General features: G+C 35.5%; 2 long non-coding RNA genes across 6 annotated transcripts; one reads left to right on the top strand and one right to left on the bottom strand.

The window, feature by feature from the left end:
- On the bottom strand, positions 2,303–3,707 carry LOC109728230. The gene is made up of 2 exons (XR_002220939.1): positions 2,768–3,707; positions 2,303–2,659 (listed from the first exon to the last, which is right to left on the bottom strand). It is a non-coding gene; the product is annotated as an uncharacterized LOC109728230 (long non-coding RNA).
- On the top strand, positions 6,659–13,868 carry LOC109727777. Of its 5 annotated transcripts, none has more exons than XR_002220830.1 (6): positions 6,659–6,980; positions 10,324–10,770; positions 10,872–11,065; positions 11,406–11,711; positions 11,802–11,856; positions 13,301–13,436. It is a non-coding gene; the product is annotated as an uncharacterized LOC109727777 (long non-coding RNA). The 5 variants fall into 5 exon arrangements; XR_002220829.1 differs by lacking the exon at positions 13,301–13,436 and adding an exon at positions 13,459–13,868 and having other exon boundaries at positions 6,660–6,980; XR_002220832.1 differs by lacking the exon at positions 13,301–13,436 and adding an exon at positions 13,459–13,868 and having other exon boundaries at positions 6,664–6,980; positions 11,644–11,711.

Here is a 21,916-nt window from a genome sequence, read left to right as displayed (position 1 = left end):
GAAAAACATACTTGATGACATATTGCCATATTGTGGAACATAGTAGATGAAAAGTTAGCCATGTTGATATACCTTCAGATATGAGTGATATATTTTGCATGATGATGTATTGTGGACTATGTTAAATAACATATGCATGTTGAACTTGGATCTATAACTCTTGGATGGTTAGAAAACTCGACGTTGGGAAACAATGACATATAAACTATGATATGTGATGTGGACAATCTATATATAATTAGATCGAGTGGCATATGATTAGTATAGTAGGAAACACTTATTGGCATGTTGAACACTTAGAAAACAAGTGTGGCACGAGTCCAAGAATATAGTAGTGTATTATGACACAAGTGATAGTAAAGAATGCAAAGAAAAGAATGATTGAATATTTATAACATTTCAACCTAGAGGTTTAGGACATTTGTGATATAGTCTTCCTAAAGTTAAGGGAATGGATTGACTTGGAGTCCTCAAATGTAGGATGATCATTACTCACTTTTGATCTTGCTCGAGGTTGTGGTAGTCCCCTCGGGCGATGTGCTCCGGAGTCGACATCACTGGGTTGTAGCGAGTATCTCCCTAGAAGACGGTCCCATCGGTGTAGCGAGTATCTCCTGATTATTGGGATTTTGAGTTGGTGAGTTTGTTGAGGGCGAAACCTTCGGATTAGCCAAGAGATTGGTAACGCACATAGTTGTATAATATCCTAGTGAGTGGACTTAAGGCTGAGTTGCAAGTGAGACGTCCTTCGCCTCTAGCCTGCCTTTGCGCGGTACTCCGCGAATGATTGACTCGAGACCGAGTCGCTGTGGATAGTTGATAAAGGTAAATGAGACCTTATTGATTAAAATGGTAAATGACAGAAAACTTAAATGTCAAATGGATGAAAGTTAGTATCGATTGAATTACTAGTTGATGTATAGTCGCATCATTTGCATGATCTTCATATTGCATTCGTGAGCAATGCATGGTTTCATTTGTTGCATAATCAAGATATATATTCTATCTGTTTATTGGAACTAACTTGCAGTTGCCTCCCTTGGACCTATTGGTCGAGCTTTTCCCTGGGGTAGCGTACCTACTGGGAACCATGGAGTTGGTTCTCCCCCACGTGGATTTGGGTGTATTACAGGTTCACACGGGTGAGCGGCGCGAGGCGAGGGCGTAGCATCATAGTTAGCGCCCTACCACCGAGACCAGAGATAGCGGTACCCTGAGTCGGCTTGCTTAGGATTGTAGAAAATGAAAAGAATCAAGTTGTAATAATCATGTTAAATCGGATTGTATTTGGAAGTTGAATGTAATAAGTATTTGGGATGTAAAATGTTTGAATGTGAATGCTTGTAATAACAAGTAGATTATGTTTTTGATACTTCCTTATGCAATCTTTGATTGAAATGTGTTCCTGGTTGGAACTTTGTACATTGTATTGATTGCGACGCCTTGAATGTACAGGGGAGACTCTGTCCGCGGAACCGGGAAAACCCTGTCCGTTCGGCGGTCTGTCGGCGTGCTCGAAACCGGCCAAATAGGCGGGCTCGGAGCGTGACATTAAAACAACATGAAAGAACCATATTTTTGTAATGAATTCTAACAATTCCTTATCAAACAAACAGAATAAAATTTCTATATTTAAATTAAGAAAAAAAAAATGACCATCAAATCAACAGCATGCAGAGTGTTGAAAAAATAATAGAGTGAAGACAAGAAAAGAAAAATTAAACAATGGTCTACAAGGTTAGCTATTGTGATAACCTTGTAGACGACATACTTACCATACATGCACTAAATATAAAAAAAAAAATGTATGAAGAAATCTAGAAAATATGCCAAGCAGCAAAACAATTCTTTATTCGCATATAGTCAAATCAAATGTAGATAAATTGACCGACATTCATCAAAATCAACTGATATTGAAAAGTTTGGCGGAAACAGAATACTGACTACGTCATTTTCCAAGCAAGGACAGCACCAAAAGCACTTTCAGTCAAATCTTTATAAGCAGTTAACTATAAGGACAAGCAATTGCTAGACAAAGCAGTGCACAAAATACTTCTACAATTCACTGGAGCAGTTAACTATAACGATAAGCAATTGCTACACAAAAATTTGGCAATGAATAGTAAAACAGGACACAAATAGGCATTCACAATTTGGCAATGAATTGTGAATGCTCTTTTTTTTTCCCTGCAATTGATCTAGTGTGCATCTAACCATTTTTTTTTTCTTTTTTCATAGAAATATGAAGAAATAACATAGCCCCATCATCAATTAAAATTATTACTAATTATGAACAAAAATATATATAAAATCTACAATAATAATTTGCATCCAAAATTAATTTAGTACAATAGGAGCCCTAATTAAAGACACAAAAAACACCCATCAGATCACACATTTTAGACAAGATATATCACAAACTTCTTTCTCAATAAAAGAAATATGCTTACCCTAAAATAAAAAAAAAATATGCTAAAATAAACACATTGTAAACTAACCTCCAATGTGGACTACAATTATAGAATGATATCCTAGTCCATTGCAACATTGCAAGTAGCCAAAGATTGTATTTTTCAGTTGAAGATTGCAAAAATCCTCCAAATGCATGCTTCGTACTTAAAAAGATTTAGCCCTAATTCTTGAGTGCCTTTGCTCTTCCCTTCAAATGAGTAGAATAATTTGTGAGGTAAGAAAGAGCACCCTAGAGATACAAAGAAAAAAAAAAAATTTCACAAAATAAATAAATAAATAAAAGGAAGAGAGTAACTTGGAGAAGAAGGGGGTGGAAGCAGAGTTAGGGCAAATATAATCCAAAGCGAAAGCAGAGTCGGCGGCGACTGGAGCAGTGAGGGAGAGTCGGCGGCGACGGCGACAGTGACAACGACGGCAACGGCAACGGCGACGGCAATGGCGATGGCCACAGTGAGGGCGACGGTCGCGGTGAGGGCGACGGTCGCGGTGAGGGCGACGGCCGTGGTGAGGGCGAACGGCGACGGCCACGGTGAGGGCGAATGGCGACTGCCTTTCCCTCTGCTTTTGCTAATAATAGAGGGAGAGGGACAAAGCTAGAGAGAGGAGGGGAATCTGGTGGTTTTGGGGAAAAAAGAAGTGGGTTTTGGGGTTTTGGGGGAAAAAAGAAGTGGGTTTTGGAAAAAAAAGGTCAGATTTTTTTGCTCCAACCCCAAGGCGCGAACGGGAAAAAGTTCCCGCGCGTGAACTTGCCGACACGAGGCGTTAGAGTCGCAATATTAACGACAGATGGTTAAAAGTGCCGACGCCCTATGCATGCATCGCCAAAAGAGCGTAGCTATACGCTACTTTTTCTGTAGTGTTAGTAGTTAATTGAGGAACTACGTGAGGAGATATATAATATCTACACGAGAGCGATTTAATGATCGCCTCTTGAGAAGTATCAGATAATCCATCTCTCTCTATTATCCTTCGTAAAAATCAGTAACTCTCACAAAAGGGAGCGTGGATATCATAACACTGTTAGCACCGTCTTTGTAATCTGTGACTCATCTGTTCCGTACGACGGAAGGCGTTGGATCTGGATCAATTCCGTGTGGATTTGTGTAGAGGTCGAGCACGTGCGCGACTAATCGGAATTTCAGTTTCAACCATACAGTAGATCGAGAGACCTTAACTGGTCCGAGGTGATGTAATCTGAACTTCAAATCTGTTTAGATTAGATTATTATTTTACATTGTAACATGAGAATGATCTGTCGACACTGGATTGATTTGGTTTTTGTTTTGGTTCATATTTGATATGGATTTTTATTTTCAAAATACAATTTTATTTTACAATTTTATTTTCCGCTGCGATTTTTTGTGCCGGATAATTCTTATATCAGTAAGTACATTATTTCCTACATTTTGCCCATCCTAAAACAGAGAAAAACTAATTTATCAATTTTTTGCAGATGCTTTTCAGGTGTTAATATTGGTCCGGCTGCATCAAAGACAAATTTTGGAGGTTTATATCCAAGGTTTATATGTGCTATTCAGAACTATATTGCAAAAATTAAGGTAAAGAAAAACTTAAATACACTTCAACATGAAAGTGTTGCTGTTAGATTAACTACAACAAAAACGATCTATAGCGACACTTTTAAATGTCGGTACATGTCAAAAAAATTGCTGCTAGCTAAATTATCTACACTTTTAAAAAGTGTTGCTATATTGTGGGGTCGCTAGGTATATAGTGACAGTTAAAGAGTGTCGATATAAGCAAAAAAGAGTGCTGCTAATTTACTAACACTTATTTAAACATTTAGCAACCGCCGGAACTCTACCTCGTTGGCTGCGGTGGCGGAGGATGAGGAGAGGAAAGGGCTCTTCGTCTAGGATTTCAGTGGATTAAGTATGGGGAGAAGGGGAGATGGTAATCGATTTTTCTTCTTTTTTTTTTCTTTTCTGTTTGTAATCGGGCCGTATGGGCTGGGTGGGGTGGGTTGAGTAGAGTAACCTTTTTATTTTTGATTGGATTGGGCTTTTTATTTAGGCATTAGTAGATTTTTTTAAAAAATTTGACATAAATTGGACACTTACATAAAAGTGTCCCAAACATGTGTCGCTATAACCTAATTCTGTTGTAGTGATTTTGCTCTACAATAAAAAACAATAGCAAAAATACTATTCCTTATAGTACATTGATATTGTTCGATTCCAAATTCTTATCCCAATCTTTGAAATTTTCATTCACTCACCCTTTTTCCTTGAGTGATGCACCATATTTCTCCTCACCTTCCATTTAACTACAGCAATGGTGGCGCCTGTTATCGTCGACATTAAGTTCTGTCGTCTACTCTACAATATCTGCGACATTAGATGCAGAGTTGAGATTTTGCTCTCATGTCGACATGGAAGTTCCAAGGTGTAGCCGAATCATAGAAGTCGTTACATGTTGGGACTCACTTTCTTCGAATGCCAATCGTAACAAAGAGGATGCTGAAAGGATTGTTATCCGGAGACTTTGCAGTAAGCTAGGCTTTGAAGTTAAGAACACCAATTACGAAAAAAGGAATATTTAAGAGGTTTAGACAATTAGATTTTTCGCAAACATGAAGAGTTTCGCGACAAATACGAAATGCTTAAGGTGGACTACAACCTTCTCAGGAGATTTATAATTTTTTGGTCACAGAAAAGGAACCGATTTGTTGCCAACTTAGAAGAAATGAAGAAAAATATTAACAAATGTTTTGAAATAATTCACCAATTTAACATTGATCCAATGGATGAGGAATTGGCGACATATCCTTGATGAACATGTGATGGCGTCTTCTCCTAGGCATCCACCTACAGTAGGTGGTCCGAAACTCACGACTCTTCCGACCACAAAAACTGAAGTTTTCCTTTTTTTTTTTTTCTTTGTTTTTGTTTTGTCCTTCTTTCTTTCCTTGTCTTTTCCTTTTTTTTTAAGATTTTTCTTTTGTTTGCACCGGGAACTCGTTAAGTTCTGTGTTATCTCTTGCCGAATAAAAAATATGCAAAAATAAATTTAAAATGTCAAATTTTAAATTTTTATGCAAATTTAAAATTTAAAATTTTAATTCAAATTTATTTTTTATTTAAATTCTAATTTTAAATTATTTAAAATAAAACTTTGATAAAAAAATTATTATATGCACATATCAATTTTTTTTGCCAAACAATTTTACAAAATTATTTCAGAAAATTATTTTTTATTTAAACTCAGTCTAACCCTCACAGTTTTTAACCAAAATTAATTATCCAAATTAAAATTAATTCTGCCGAAACTACTTTTTCAGAATTTTGCCCAATGGGGACTTACTTGAACATTGTTTGCTTTTCAGTCAGTTTAATTGGAAGATGTGCGTTATAGATGTAGCACTGCAAAAAAAAATTATAGTGAAAAAATATGCAGAAACCTACTAGAATTTAGCTATTTTGCATATAAGGGCCTAGACGAAATTTTGGCAATTATGTCTTGTAAATTTTATTAAGTAATTCAATAGATCTCTCTTCCCAAGTAAACTTACTAATTATTTTATTTTTTGCTGATGGAATAATAGATTGAACCAAACTTTAATTTTAACCCTCTTTTCTTTATACATTAGGATACCAAAAATAATAATTTCTTTTTTATTTTGAAGCTTTACAAAACTATCTGAAATGCATATGACCTAAATGAATATATAATTACTAACTTTAATTAATGGGAGAAAGCTTATTTAATTATCCATAAAATTTAAATGGTCTAATTATTAAAATTAAAACTTTAGGCATCACTTTTAGTGATGAAAATGGGTAAAATATAGATCAGATAATATCCAATCCATATCCGTACACATATATATTTTTTTTTTGAATCTGGATCTGGATTCGGATATTGGTCGCATAATAAAATTTAAATCCATATCCGAAAAAAGAAAATTCAGGTGCATGTTAGATATCAAATAAATTCGAATATGAATAAGATATTTACGAATATATATTCAATACTTCTAAATCTATTAAAAAAATTAAAAAAATTTAAAAAAAATGTTAAAAATGGACACAGAAAAAAAAAAAGAAAAGAAAAAGAAAAAGCAAAAGCAGTTTTGGATTTGGATCAGGATAATCCGAATCTGTAGAAAAATTGTAAACTTGAATTTGAGAAAAAAAAAATTCTAACTTAAAATCTGAATATGAATACGAATAGAATTAGTAAAATCCTAATCCATTTCTGAGAATTTTGAGATTCGAACACGGGTTGTAACCCTATAAAAAGGTAGAAGGTGGGTTTCTATGTTAGGGCGTACACATCAACAAGCGGCGCTGTTGTTACGCACTCTCTGGTTTTGGCTCTTGCGGAAGTCGCCCCAACGAGACGAGACGAAACGAAACCAAGCTTGCACCGACGTTCATCGATCCATCCGCCATCCGCCATTCGCCGTCTGCTGTCCGCCGTTCCCGGTCCGCCGTCCTTAATTCTCTCGTCATGGACGTCCTGAGGACCGTCTTCAGCTGGGGAAGGTATACACATTTATATTTGCTATATTCTATACGTATACAAATTTGTTTCAGTTGCAAATATATATGATTAGGATCGATGTTAAACAGAGCACAACCGGAAACCAAACCTCTTGAATTTTTTTTTTTTTTTTTTATGTTATTACTGGTACTGTTAATATTGTGTTTTAGTGATTAATTTGCGTTTTGGAATCTGTTTCTTAATGGAATGATAAATCCGTAGGTTTAAAGTAAAATCATGTAAAATCTCAGAATCTAATTTAGACTTTTCGAGTAGGACTATATATGTTTTTCGCTACAAGCAAATTAATCTTTAGCGGCCATTATTCTCTGCATTGCTGCCGATTATAATCGATCGCCGCTGCTAAATAGTTTGGCGACAGTTGTTACAACGCCACTATAGGTGGGTCTAGCGGCATCTACTAACTAGTGTTTGGTAAGGCAGATATATTGTAGATAATTACAATCGTCAAAACATATATAAATCAAAGGATAATAAAATATTAATTATTGCTACTATTTTCACAATAGTCAAAATGCCTCGTCCATAGCTAATGAATAATAAAATGTAATATATAAAATGCATTTATAATCAAAGCTTGTTTATAAAATTTTTATGACAAATACTGCTTCGCTTTCATATACAATTTAAAAAATAAAAAATTCTATTACAAAATATTAGTTTAATAAATCTGTTCTAGATTGCACTAAATTCCTCTAGTTTAACCCAAAAATAAAAAAAAAAAAAAAATCCCAGTGACCTTCCAAAAGCCGTAAGATTTCAGTCTGAGCCACTCGAGTAGTACCCCGACCTATAAGGACCTGCAAAACAAAAATGCAATAGTAAGCAAGTGGATCAACTATTGTTTCAGCAATTAGATTACAAGCAAGTTTAATGCATTAAGAGCTAAGCAAAATGTTAATTGAAATCAAGTAAAGAAAATATTAATTACTACATTTTGCATTAAGAGATAAGTAGAATGTTACAACCGAGTTTAGTGCATCGATTAGCCTTACTCTTGTATAGTTACTTGTATAGTTACTAGTCCACAAGATTACTTGGTGTAGTAATTCCACACCTCTATGTAAGTCAACCTAGAAATCATATATGAAATTACGCTAAACTTTGAGCAGCTATTGTGTTTGGTTACAGTTTTTAATCTGGAATTGGCAACATATAGCAAATTATTCTGCTCTTCCCTCTGAATTAACTGAAGCGAGATAAAACAGCCTCAAACACCTCTAATGAAAAATAGAAAAAGAAAACCTTAGAGCAGCATTATTGTAGAAGCAAGTGAAGTAGAAGCCAACCCAAAAAATTTTAAAAAGAAGGAAGAAAAAAAAAAAAAAAAACAGGGCTGCAAAAAAAGTCTTGCAAAATTATATATGCTAGGCAATGTAAAAAAAATATGCAAACCTGAGAGGAATTATCAACAACTTGGTAACACGAGTCAATCAAAACCAAGTATTGAGAGGTCCTCTAAGTAGTTGCCCTGCACAAAGATGTAGGACACGGTGACAGAATAATTTTCTTTCCGGATCAAGAATGTTAAGAAGCTGCTCTTCATTGATGCTCTGACTAGCTGTGAAAATAATTGTTTCGAATAGGTTAGCGACCCACTCTAAGAAATCCTTGAGGTAAGGATGGCAACGAGCCTACATAGTATGCTCTCCGAGCTTAAAATTCACTGGAAATGTGAAATCAGCATCTTCACACGGCTCGAGGATGGAGTGCACTAGTGTCTCTGCCAATTTTTGTGAAGCCAATCAAAATTGTGCAATAAAGAGATTGTGAAGAATTGGAGAATTCAGATCTTAATCATAAATTTCATCATAATGCCCTGGATAGTTGTTAGCAAATAAAGGCAGATAGGAACAGCGTGAACAGGTCACATGTTATTTGTTTAGTCATTTTACAATAAAAGTACTGTTTCAGTTATACAAAGTAGATTATACTTTACAGCACATATACACAATACAAAAGCCTGCATAACATATCCAGCCTAGTTGTGTCATGTTATGTCAAATGACACACGCACACAACAACAACAACAACAGTCTGGATTTATTATATGTTTTCAATGGAGCTTAGAAAAACTGCAGCCTAGTTGTGTTAGATGTGCTGGTTAATTCTTGTAGAAGGTGTTTATGTAGCACCTTTGCCACACGTTTATCAAGTATCAAGCATAAGGGACTCTTTAGTCTTGCTTGTGCTTCTACTTTTACTTTTTGCACAAACAGTCTTTAATAAAATGTGTAGAATACAAAAAGATTAAATTTTATGTTGTAGTGTATAGCAAAAAATGAGTTTCAGAGTCTAAACGGTGGGAGTTTTAATTTGGCGCTTCTAATTTTTTACTACAAATAAAAATGATCAGAGACATCATATTGAAGAGAGCAGAGATATTGGAATATCATATATTTTACAGTTTGTAACAAACCAACCATAAAATGTTACTAGCAATCGTAATAAAAGTCAAAATAAAAAATTATTTTAATAATAATGTAAGAAAAAGAATTCTTTTCTTTTTAAAAAAATTATTTTACATTTTTAGCCCTTTTTAACAAAGAAACCGTCGACACGAACATCTTGAGGATTTTACTCATATGGAGAAGGTATATATCACGTTTGTCGCTATATTTTAGACGTATACAAATTTCAATGGCAATAACTGATTAGGATGTTAAATAGAATCAGGAACCAATCTGTTGAATTATTTGAGTTTGAATTGATTAGGATTTAATAATTTATTTCCTTCAATTTTCAAAATTATTATTTTTCCTAATGTGTTTTAGAGATTGGTTTTAGAAGTTGTTTTTCTAAGGAATAAATCATTTGGCAGATTAGATAGTTAGATAATTATACTCTTTAGGAAAATACTGGAAAATCTGTTAATGTGTTTCAGATATTTGCTTTTAGAATTTGGAGTAGGGTTATATTTTGAAAACTATAAATATATCATATGGCCTGTAACTTAGGGAAGAGAACTTTGATAAGTAAAAATTGGTTTTTGAATTTCAGCATCAGTCATAATCTTTTTCTTTCGCTGTGTATGCTGGCGAAATTCTTGTTTCTATAAGTTCTATCCTTTCTCTTATAGTATTTCTAAATCAATTTCATTTTTTTCTCTTATAGTATTTCTAAATCAATTGTCTTTAATACATCACAATGGATGGATAACACCGTCAGTTATATAAAAAAGAAAAGTAATAAAAAACTTTTGATGAATTATTAGTTTTGACAGAAATTGGTTGGTCTACAATTTTTTATGTATTAATATGTTTAATTCTTTTATGTAGAAAAAATGCTGAGCAGTCGATACTTTTTTTTTTTTTGATTAAACAGGAATAAACCCTATTTTATAGAGGTGAGCAGTCGATACTTGAAGAACCACCGCAAAAAATGATGAAACTGCATGAGGAGAAGAAAGAGCAGGAGACTTGTAGGTGTGGAACATGTGAAGTAGGGGAAAAGAAAGAATATGAGTATTCGTCGGGAGAGGATGATGATTACGTCTGGCCAAATGGTACTCGCAGAAGGACCCGTGAAGAATGGGCTAGATATTATAAATAAATTGAGGAAAGCGAGGTAATTTAATATTTATCAACATTCTTTTGAGAATTAAGGTTTGAAATCTTTTGCCATACTAATTGTAAATATGTCTTATAGGGATTTGACGTTGATCCATTTCCGGTCACATCGGAGCTTGGTCTTATAGGGGTAGAGGGTTATGATTCCGAACACATCATCAAATGTGCAAAAGCAGCTATTGAACGTTTTAACAGTGAGAATGTATATTTATAGTGCCTTATCTATTTTCTTTTTTATTCTTTCTTTCTATCTTTTTTCTCATTTTTGTTATAATTTCTTTCAGAATTTCCTTTTTAATGCAGAATACGAGCTATGAGTTTTTTAAGTTAGAGAAGATAACTTGCATTATTGCATCGGGATTTGAGTACGTCTTACTTTTCGAGCAGTAGATGGTGAAGCCGAACCCAAAACATTCCAAGCTATAACATTTCTTGGGATAGATGATAGTATTATTGTTGACTTTTGCAGGTTTAAGTCCACCGCTAGTTCGTAAAAGGTAGATTTCTTATTATTTGTAGTGTAAAAAGGCTTGGGTAAATATGCTGCCACTTTTATATACTTAGTAATACCGCTTTTACGGATTTCTGATTGGTAGTTGTCTTGAAGATAGTTGAAATACAGTGATGTGCTGATTTTAGTTGTTCAACCAATTTGCTATCCTTTATAGTTGCGAGAAATAGATATTATTTAGTTTTGTAAACTGCCAGTGCTTGCGTAACTCTTACTCATCAATCTATAAAATTTCTTTAGTAAGTAATTCCTAAATAATTTCTATTATCACTATAGTTTTCTTTAGTTTCTTTTTTGATGATGTATGTTTCATCTGTTTTTGACAGTTTAGTCTTTAGTAAAGAAGTCAGATTGGGGCCCAAGAGAGCTGCTTGTTTTGGATTTGAGCAGAGCTGCTATTAAAATTCTTTTGCACTTTCTGTTTTAACTGCATTGGTTGATCTTAGCTGGCATTGGGGTTATCTTTGCTAAGAATAAAGCATGTGGACACAAGCTCATGTTACTGGCTTAACTCTGATATGTTCCTCTTAGTACTGATTTGAAATTTACGGCCAATCTATGCAGGGTCTCACTTGCCACCACTCTTGTGTGGTTCTGAATTGTTTAAGAATGTATTTGTTGATTTCTAATGGGTGAGTTACGCCTGATTCAGTTGACTTTTCTAGTACTCGAAAAAGTTTTAACGTTTTGGTTTATAATTCACAAAAAGCATTTCAATGCAGTTAAGGAAATAAGAAGTTTTATCTTGTGCAACATCCAGTGAGTATAAATACCAAGGTAATTCTATCTCGTTATTATTAAGTAATATTGTTGCCAAGAATTTGTTGTACGATTTAGTGGACTTTTTTCGATGAAATGCGTCGTCAAGTGTGCCCGGATCCAGAGCACCATCTCTGAAGGTGGAGAGATCCAAGAGGGTCTTTTGGATCTGGTGGTGCTTTTTGTTTGATTTAAACATTGGTTTTTGTGGAGTTGGTTTCTTAAGTAAAAAAGATATCTTTTCTCTTATAATGCTTGATTAGGTTTGTTAGGCCTGCTGACTGGTTTTGAGCTTTTTTGTTTTAAGCTCTTGTTTGGTGAACAGTTTCCCGATCGCATTTTTCAGATTCTATTATCATAGTAGCTCTAAATTGATTTCTTTAATTTCTCTGTTTTGATATTAGTATTTTGGTCAATATTTTGTTCTCTAGTGGAGTGTGCTCCTTGATGATAGTTCGCTTATTCCTCCTCTCAATTGAGTCTACATAGGAAAGAATTTGAACTTTTAATTGCTGAATTTATCTTTAAATGGATATCTATTTTTGAGATTAGTAATATTGATTACATTTCCCACTTATCATGGACCAAACATGAGCAATGGGAGTTATCCATTCCAATTTCCATTTCAATCACGAATCAAAAGTTTTTGGATGATTCCTCATTCTGTTTCCCATTCCCAATCAAATCATAAACCAAACAAGACAAATCAGATTTATTGTTTCCATCCATGAGCAATAATCAAGGTTCATCTTCCAATACAATTTTTGATCTGGTTACTTCAATTTTTGTTCAGATTTTTTTGCTGATCAAGTTAAGTTTCGTGCTTACTTATCCCACCTACGGTGGGTCACTAACTTTTAGAAAACAGAAATATATATGTCAGTTGCTTTACTTGATTAAATTCTAACATAGCCGGTGGAGTTGATTGATAAAAGGTCATTGCATAAACATAGGGAAGTGAATAATCAATGAGAAAGCTTGGCAAGGGTTGAAGGCATTAGTTTTATTTTTTACCATTTCTATATATGGTATGAGTTTTGATGTGATGCCATTTTGGATAATTGATTTAATGCAATTCTTTCAACTATAACTACATCTTTAGAATGTGAAAATTTTGACCTTACGAGAGCTTCCACTTAAACCATTTTGTGAATTTCTATAATACAATAGAATTGTAAGTTTGAAGGTTCGATATCAACTGCTGTTTCTCTTTTCTCAAATACATTTAATGGTTATTCTTTGCATTTAAATGTTTTCTATTCATCAATTTTCTTAAAAAGTTTATATGCTTTTGGTGCTAATGCTTCTAATTTTAGTGTTTTGGTTGTTTTACGTTTTCTTTGAATGAATAAAATTGGTTCACTTCAAGTACTATGGTTTAATAATGGGCAGATTTGATTTTATATTTTCTTAGCAGTGATATGTGAAAGTTTTCCTATTGACAGTTGTGATGTATTTCTAGGTTGTAATTGACATTTTATCTCGCCTCAAGATGTCCTAGGAACCACCTTTCAAAAAGAATTATTTGGCCTTGCCAAAGCTTCTGTAAATGCGTTGTATAAATAGAGTTGTTTGGAGACGAACTAATGGACCAAAATTTATTTCATTTTGCTGCTGCAGGTGGAGACTTTTCCTTCGCTGAGTGACGTTGTCAACTTCTTCTTTTTTCTTTTTATTTTTTTGAGAAAAAGTAGCATACTATAGCTTCATTCATTTAGGAAATGAACTTGGCTATAAAGTGAGGCAGCTGTGGCCTCATTAAAAAAAAAAAAGGTCAACATGAATTGTTATTGAAGCAGAAACGGAGCCATAGATCCTTGAGAGTTCTAATCTCGGCCAGAAAGTTCCCCGACGATAGCTTAGTGCTTAGTATTCGCGAAGATTCTTCTATTCTGCTTCCAACCAAATAGCCCACCAAGTGGCAGTGATAATCACTAACACTCTATCCCCCTGCATTCCTCCTTTGTAACAGATCACCTTCCATAATCCATTAACTGATGAACAGTTATAAAGGAAACATTTGTTTGGTAGTAGACTTTCCAGTAAAGCTGTAGAACATGTACATCCTAAAAAGAGGTGGTCCACCATCTCCATCTCATCCAAACAGAATACGCATTTGTCCTCTACCCTCCAACCCCTTTTTAAAAGGTTATTCGTTGTTAGTATCTTATTTTTCAGGACTAACCATATAAAAATCTTGACTTTGAGAAGGGGATCGAATTGTCCACAAACGGGTGAAGCTTTTGTCAATTACACCACCATTTTGTACAAAATTATATATCGATTTGACCGAAAAATTTCGAAACTAGCCCATCTCCATCTTATGTCATCCTATCTGTTACCGAGGGACATCGTGGAGATCGACTCCTTAAGATTCAGAATCTGGATGCTGTCAAGCTGGGAAGTAGGACTAAATCCTGACAAGATCCTACACCACCTCCACCCATTCCTGCCTTAACACTCCTTGACTTGGTTTTTACATGTAACTCTGTCAAATATGTGCAGATATATTGTACGCAAGGAAGCTTGTCCACTCCAAATATCCGTCTAGAAATTGACCTTTTGTCCATCCCCAATTGAGAAAGACACTCCACACTTAAAAACATCCTTTGTGGCTAGCACACTGCACCACCAGAAGGAGTGGGGTTTGAAAGACAGTCCTTTCGAAAGCGGTTTCCTACGGAGATAGTAAATACTATTAATGAGTGCGCCCCACAAATGATTCCTGTCAACAAAGAGTCTCCACCACCATTTGGCCAATAAAGCTCTCCGCGGTAGTTGTACCCCCTCGCCAGTAAAAAGCTCTCCGCGAAGCTTCTAATCAACATATTACCAACTTGGGTGCTTTAAAAACCGAAAAGTAATACAAAGGCAGATTCAAAAGAACTGAGTTCACGAGTACCAGTCTACCGCCTTGTGATAGAAGTTTAGCTTGCCACCCTTCAATCCGTTTCTCTATTTTACTGATAATGGCCCACCAGTTCTTTTCTCAATCGTCCAATCCTTAATGGTAAACTCAAATAGTGTAATGATAGCGACCCTCGTTTACATTCCAAGACCGTTGCAAGCCTTCTATTGAGTTGAGTGTTCTCTCCCATAAGGAATAATTCCGACTTACTTCGATTAATCTTTAAGCCTGACGCCCACTCAAAATTTTGCCATATAAAAAGGAGGCTTCTTAGTTGCTTTCTTTTAGCTTCACAGAAATAGATGTTATCATTGACTTACTGTAAAATAGCTATTCTGGAGTTTTCGTTTGGCCCAACGCCTCTCAGCAATCCTTTACGAACGGCTTGTTGATTCAATCTGGCTAAACCCTCTGCTACTATCAAGAACAAATAAGGGGACAGCAGGTCGCCTTGCCGTAAGCCCTTTTGGTTTTAATCCACTTAGTTGGTACACCGTTACCAGTACAACAACTTTGGCATTGGTAATACAGAGATCAATCCAGTCACTACTTTTGACTCGCCCCGAGCCATAGCATTACCTTCCTTAAAAAATTCCAACTCACTCTATCGTACGCCTTTTCGAAATCCGCTTTAATCCCATTGCATTCCACTCCTATTTTCAAGCACCAACTGGCAATTTCGTTGGCAGTAACGAAGGAATCCAAAATATACCGACCTTTAAGAAAGGCTAGCTGTGTTGAGGATATAATATCATTCATTGCCACCCCTATCCTGTTAGTGAGTACCTTAGAGATAATTTTTTGGACACTGTTCATGAGACTAATCGGTCTAAATTCATTCGCGGATTTCGCTCCTTTCTTCGGAATAAGGCAAATATAAGAATAGTCGCTAGGCCCAGAGTTTATGTTGGAGGTTAGGGTTTTTTGGTGCTTGAAGTATTACACCAAGAGGCATCAAATTTGGAATGCTCAACAGTGTTACCTCCAGCGTAGGGAAACCCTAGGATTAATAAGCTAGCTATTGGGCTCCGGTTAATATGGGCCTTAATACGCTTTCACCTATTGGGCTTGTATGTGAACATATTATTTGGATTATATATAACAATATATCCAACAATCTCCTCCTATGTTCACCATACAGCACAATCCAATACGGTGGTCAGTGTAATGTTCAAACAAATATGAATCATCCACATTCAGTCCAAGATAATCAACTTGGATTAAAACTCAATCATCAATTGCAATCCAAAAGAGTGAATCATTCTTATCATGAATCTGTTTTGAGATCGGCATACCCAAAATAATTCTCAAAATCAGTTCACAACCAACATATGCATAATAGTCAGATATAAGTAGGCCAGTCAAAATAATCCAAAGCCTTACAAATGCAAGAAAACAACATAATAATATTCACAAAATAGAGATAGCAAAAAGCAAGTCTTAAGTAAATAGACTCCATCAAAATGGGTAATAGTAAGTGAACTGTCAAGTCCTCGTACACTCTAAATGATATATATATATATATATATATATATATATATATATATATATATATATTCATCAAATAGATCATCCTGATCAGGATCCTACTTATTAAGCTCTCCTCCGTCCCTGCCATCCTCTGTAGAGTATCAAATATAAATTTCATATTATCATGAATTTAATCATTTGAATAATCTACTAAAAGTGTCCAGTAACGTCAGGCAGAGAAGAATATATATTAATGTCATAAAGTATCATAATATCATGTTCATAAGCATCAAGCCAGTTTCATAAATTATGAACAAAGCCTAAATTGTTTGATTTACAAAGAGCCATTAACTTAAATTTATTTGTAAGAGAATAACCATTGTCTAGTTTCAAAGAACATGACCAACAGTCAAGTCACTTACAATAAACTAGTCATATAATATCAAGTTTTAATTAAGACCAATACCAACAGGCTTCTTATGCAAATAGCTATTTTTATGTTTTAATTTGGAATGTCACAGTTACTAATTCTTTAAAGTCAAATAATCTAGCATCAAGTTTGGAATGAGATCATTTAACCAAGAAAAGAATAGTCCAACCTAGTTGGATTGTATCATCAAGTTTGGAATACACAAGCTTTCCAGGTAGAACTTTGAACTAGGTTAAAGTCATTTCATCGAGTTTGGAATGAAACAACTCACCCTTTTCACATTAGTCCGCAACGATGAACATCGATGAAACATATAAATTGTGCTTGACCACCAAAGGAAGATTCGATAATTCAAAACATACAATTAGAGGGTAAGTAAATGGTAATTAAGACTAATCTATATAGTCTTTAACCCCATTTCCCCCACTGTTTTGAATAATCGATCTTTAGTCATACCTTTTGTGAGAGTATCGGCCATGTTATCCTTCGATCTCACATCGATCAAGGTGATAACTCCTTGTTCTCTCAGATAATTCAACAACGCATGTCTCAGTCTCACATGTCTTCTCTTTGAATTAAAGAAAGCATTCTTGACAACTTGGACAGCTGCTTGATTATCACAGAACAGGCTTAAAGAATTAATCTGTAGCCGAGTTAAAGGAATATCCAAAATCAGATTCTTTATCCATTCTGCCTCTTCGCCAGCGGAAGCTAAAGCAAAAAGTTCTGATTCCATAGACGACAAGGCAATACAAGTCTGTCTTTTGGATTTCCAAGTAATAGCAGCTCCACCTAAAGTGAATACATACCCACTTATGGACTTACTATTTTCAATTTCTGAGCACCATGAGGCATCAGAATATTCATCCATAGTTGGAGGATAACCAGAATAACATAAAACATAATCTTTCATACCTTTAAGGTATCTCATCAGCCTACTAAGGGCATCCCAATGCTCTTTACTAGGATTACTAGTGAAACGACTCAGCATGCCAACTGTAAAGGCGATGTCGGGTCTAGTGCAACTCATAGCATACATGAGACTACCAATCAGTTTTGAGTACTTTAATTGATCCACACTGGTCCCTTCATTAGGACTCAGTCTTTTATTATAATCACATGGTGTCTCACTCGGTTTACAATCACTGTATCCCCAGGTAGAAAGTAGCTGCTCAATATAATGAGTCTGGCTAAGGGAGATGACTTGCCTTTCAAATCTTACTTTCATACCAAGAATGGTATTAGCAATACCAAGATCTTTCATGTCAAATTCTTTAGCTAAAGTAGCTTTCACGTCACTCACTACAGAATGATCGGAGCCAAGAATTAACATGTCATCAACATATAAGCAAATGATGACTATCTTATTTGACACAGAACGATGGTAAAGGCATTTATCTGAATAGCTAGACTGAAAGCCATAACTCTTTACCACTTTGTCAAATTTAAGATGCCACATCTTAGGTGCTTGTTTAAGACCGTACAAAGATTTATTCAATTTACAAACTTTGTCCTCAAGACCTTTCATGACATACCCTTCAGGTTGTTCCATGTAGATTTCTTCATTTAACTCTCCATTTAGAAAAGCTGTTTTTACATCCATTTGATGCACTACAAAGTGTTCAATAGATGCCAAAGCAAGAAGAATTCTTATAGTTGATAGATGACACACAGGTGAATAAACATCAAAATAGTCTATTCCACTCTGCTGTTTATAGCCTTTAGCTACTAAGCGTGCTTTGTATCTGGCTATTGATCCATCACTATTCAGTTTCTTTTTCAATACCCACTTACAGCCTATAGCCTTAGCCCCTTTAGGCAAATTGACTAGCTGCCAAGTGTGGTTCTGCAACAGAGAGCTCATTTCATCATCTATGGCTTCTGCCCACAGTAGGGATTCCCTAGATCTCATTGCTTCTTGATAAGAAAATGGATCATCCTCTAGATGGTAAGTAACAAAGTTCTCACCAAAATTTTTGGGAACTCTCTCTCTTGTAGATACTCTAACTGGAACTGATTCAACAGCCAGCTGTGTGGGATTAGTGTCAGAAGGGCCTGCTTCAAATTCTACAGGAGATTCCGAAATCATATCTGTAGATCCAGAAACATTCAAGCCATGATCTCTGAGAAACTTATTGTCGAAGAATTTTGCATCTCTAGATTCTATCACTGTGTTAGTAGATAGATCTAAAAACCTATCTGCAGCACTATCTTCTGCACTACCTAGATATACACAGGTAATGGTTCTAGGTCCTACCTTAGGTCTCTTTGGATCATGTATTCTTACATAAGCAACACAGCCCCAGGTCTTAAGAGTATCATATCTACAAGGACGCTTATGCCCTATCTCATAAGGTGTCATAGACAACTTAGAGTGTGGCAACCTGTTCAGGATGTGATTAGCAGTCAGAACTGCTTCTCCCCAATAGGAGGAAGGCATGCCAGCTGTAAGTAATATAGAATTTAACATTTCAGTTAACATTCTATTCTTACGCTCGGCAACACCATTTGATTGAGGTAAGGAGCAGTGGTTTCAAGTATTATGCCATCTGAAGCACAAAATTCCTTGAACCCTTTCGTTGTGTATTCTCCTCCTCTATCACTCCTAAACCTCTTAATTTTCAAGTTGAGTTGATTTTCTACTCTAGACTTGAAAATCTTAAACTTTTCAAAAGCCCCATCTTTTGATTTCAACAAATAGACATGACAATATATAGAAAAATCGTCTATGAATGTTATCAGATACTTCCGACCACCTCTAGTGACGTAATTTCTAAAATCACAAAGGTCAGAATGTATTAGCTCAAGAAGTTGTGTGCTTTTAGAAACCATCGTAAAAGGTTTTCTAGTGATCTTAGCTTGTGCACACACTTCACATTTGTCAAATCGAATAGAAGTATCCAATGGAATGTTGTGAGTTTTAGCTAGATGTTGCATTTTCCTGTAGTTCACATATCCAAGTCTATTGTGCAACAACTTTGGGTCAATCAGAGTATAACTTACATTGTTTATGCTATCAGTATCTAAACTCAACCTATACATACCATTAACCATGAATGCACAACCAAAATAATATGAGTTAACAGATAAGGTTACTTTACCATTCATAGTTGAAAAGGATATACCAGCTTTATCAAGTAAGCTCATAGATATGAAATTCTTTTTAAGTAAAGGTACTACTCTAACTTATTTCAGAGTTAGTAATTTACCTGAAGAAAGCACCGAATTTGCGGTTCCAGTATGAGTCACTTCTGCCTCACCACCATTGCAATTTTTCACGGTATCTTTCACTTCTATGATCTCTGTGAGTAGGTTCTTGTCATTTGCAGCATGACAAGTAGCGCCACTATCCAACCACCACTCAGAAGAAATACTAGCCTTTCCAATTTTGATCATTCCAATGAAGGCTTGAGGCTCAGATTCACTAATTAGCATATTAGCCTCACTTTGTGGTGTGTTATTCTTTGGCTTCTTTGGTAGTCTACACTCTGCTGCCCAGTGACCCCACTTTCCACAGTTATAGGACTTTCCTTTCTTCTTTTTTTTGGAGATAGTCTTTTTGGCCTCTAGCCATGAAGAAGATTCACCTTTTGGTGACTTGGACCTTTTCTGAGGTTTATTGAAGTGTGAAACTAAGTTGGCAACTGACTTTTGTTGTCCTACTTGTTCTAAACTCTTTCTAGTGCGGTTTTGTTCCTCAATGTGAATATATCTCTTTAATTCATCCAGTCCCATCTGTTCTTTCAGTCTGTGCATTTCAATCTTGAAAGAATTCCATTCAGCAGGTAACTTACTCAATACAAGACCGACAAAGAGATTATCGGACATATCAGATTTATCATCTTTCAGCTTGTTTCTCATGTTCTCAAATTCAATTAATTGAGAGGTGATGCTTGAATTCATATTGAACTTTAAGTCAAAGAATTTCTCTGCTAGAAGAGTTTTAGAGAGACCCTCTTGTTTTTTGGAACTGAGCGTTCAAGTGATCCCATATCTCTTTCGCTGTCTTATACTCACTATAAGTCATAGCTAGACGAGGATTTAGAGAGTTTAACAAGTAAGCTCCACAGAAATCTTCATCCTTGTTCCATTGATATTCATCCACATTTTCAATGGTAGATGCAAAATCACTCAAAACAGTGTAGAATATTTCACGTTCTTTCATGCCAAATTGAACATATAATTTCCAACCATGAAATTCAGTGACATCAAATGATTGCAGTTTTATAATATCTAAAGAACTACGCTTTGCCATTTAATTAGAACAAAGTGTTAGAAAGAGTGCACCTTGTAGTCCGCAGAGGGCACAAAGTTGAACAAAGCCTTTGATCTGAATCAAACTGCTTTGTAGAGGTGGAATTTGCCAAAAACAGGCCCAAAAATGGATCCGTAGCGCCCAAAAACCTTAAGATGAACTGCCCTCGTCGCCGGAAACTGCTGAAAACTTTTGATTGCCGTAACTCCGTCGTCCGACCTCCGTTCGAGACGAGTAACCACTCAAAACATTCGTATCGACGAGTAGAACAAAACCCAAGTGGTTTCACCCTCAGAAATTGGCTATAATTTCTGGGTTTCTAAATCAAAAATTTCGGCTGCTGACTTTCAAACTCAGATCCCGGCCAATCCGACCATCGAAATCGAAAATAAATTATACAGGTGAGTTCGTCTTGACGAGATCTTCAAATCGACACCTTATTCGCTCAAATCCGACATACGATCGTAATACTTCAAGATTGTTGGAGGTTAGGGTTTTTGGGTGCTTGAAGTATTACACCAAGAGGCATCAAATTTAGAATGCTCAACAGTGTTACCTTCAGCGTAGGAAAACCCTAGGATTAATAAGCTATTGGGCTCCAATTAATATGGGTCTTAATACGCTTTCACCTATTGGGCTTATATGTGAACATATTATTTGGATTATAAATAACAATATATCCAACAGTTTAAAGTTCCATTGAAAAGCTCATAGAGGATGTTGAAAAGATCATCCTTAACCACCTCCCAAAATCTCTGAAAGAATCTCAAGTTGAACCAGTCCAGTCCTGAAACTTTGTCACTGCCAAGCTGGAATGTAGCCTTCTTGATCTTTTCCAGTGAGACGGGTAGAGGAAGGTGATCCAGATTGGCAATAGACTTGTTCCTAAATAAGCTACTCCAATCTCCCGTCATAGCATTATCAATGATGTCCGGTGCGAACAAATCTTTATACTCGTTGAAAAAATACTCCCTTCTTGTCTGCTTCTTGCAATAGAGAAACTGATGCGAAAAAA

This window comes from Ananas comosus, linkage group 23, assembly GCF_001540865.1.
Source record: "Ananas comosus cultivar F153 linkage group 23, ASM154086v1, whole genome shotgun sequence".
Lineage (NCBI taxonomy): Eukaryota > Viridiplantae > Streptophyta > Magnoliopsida > Poales > Bromeliaceae > Ananas > Ananas comosus.
Note: the sequence above shows the minus strand (reverse complement) of the source record. Positions and strands in the feature narration are given on the sequence as shown.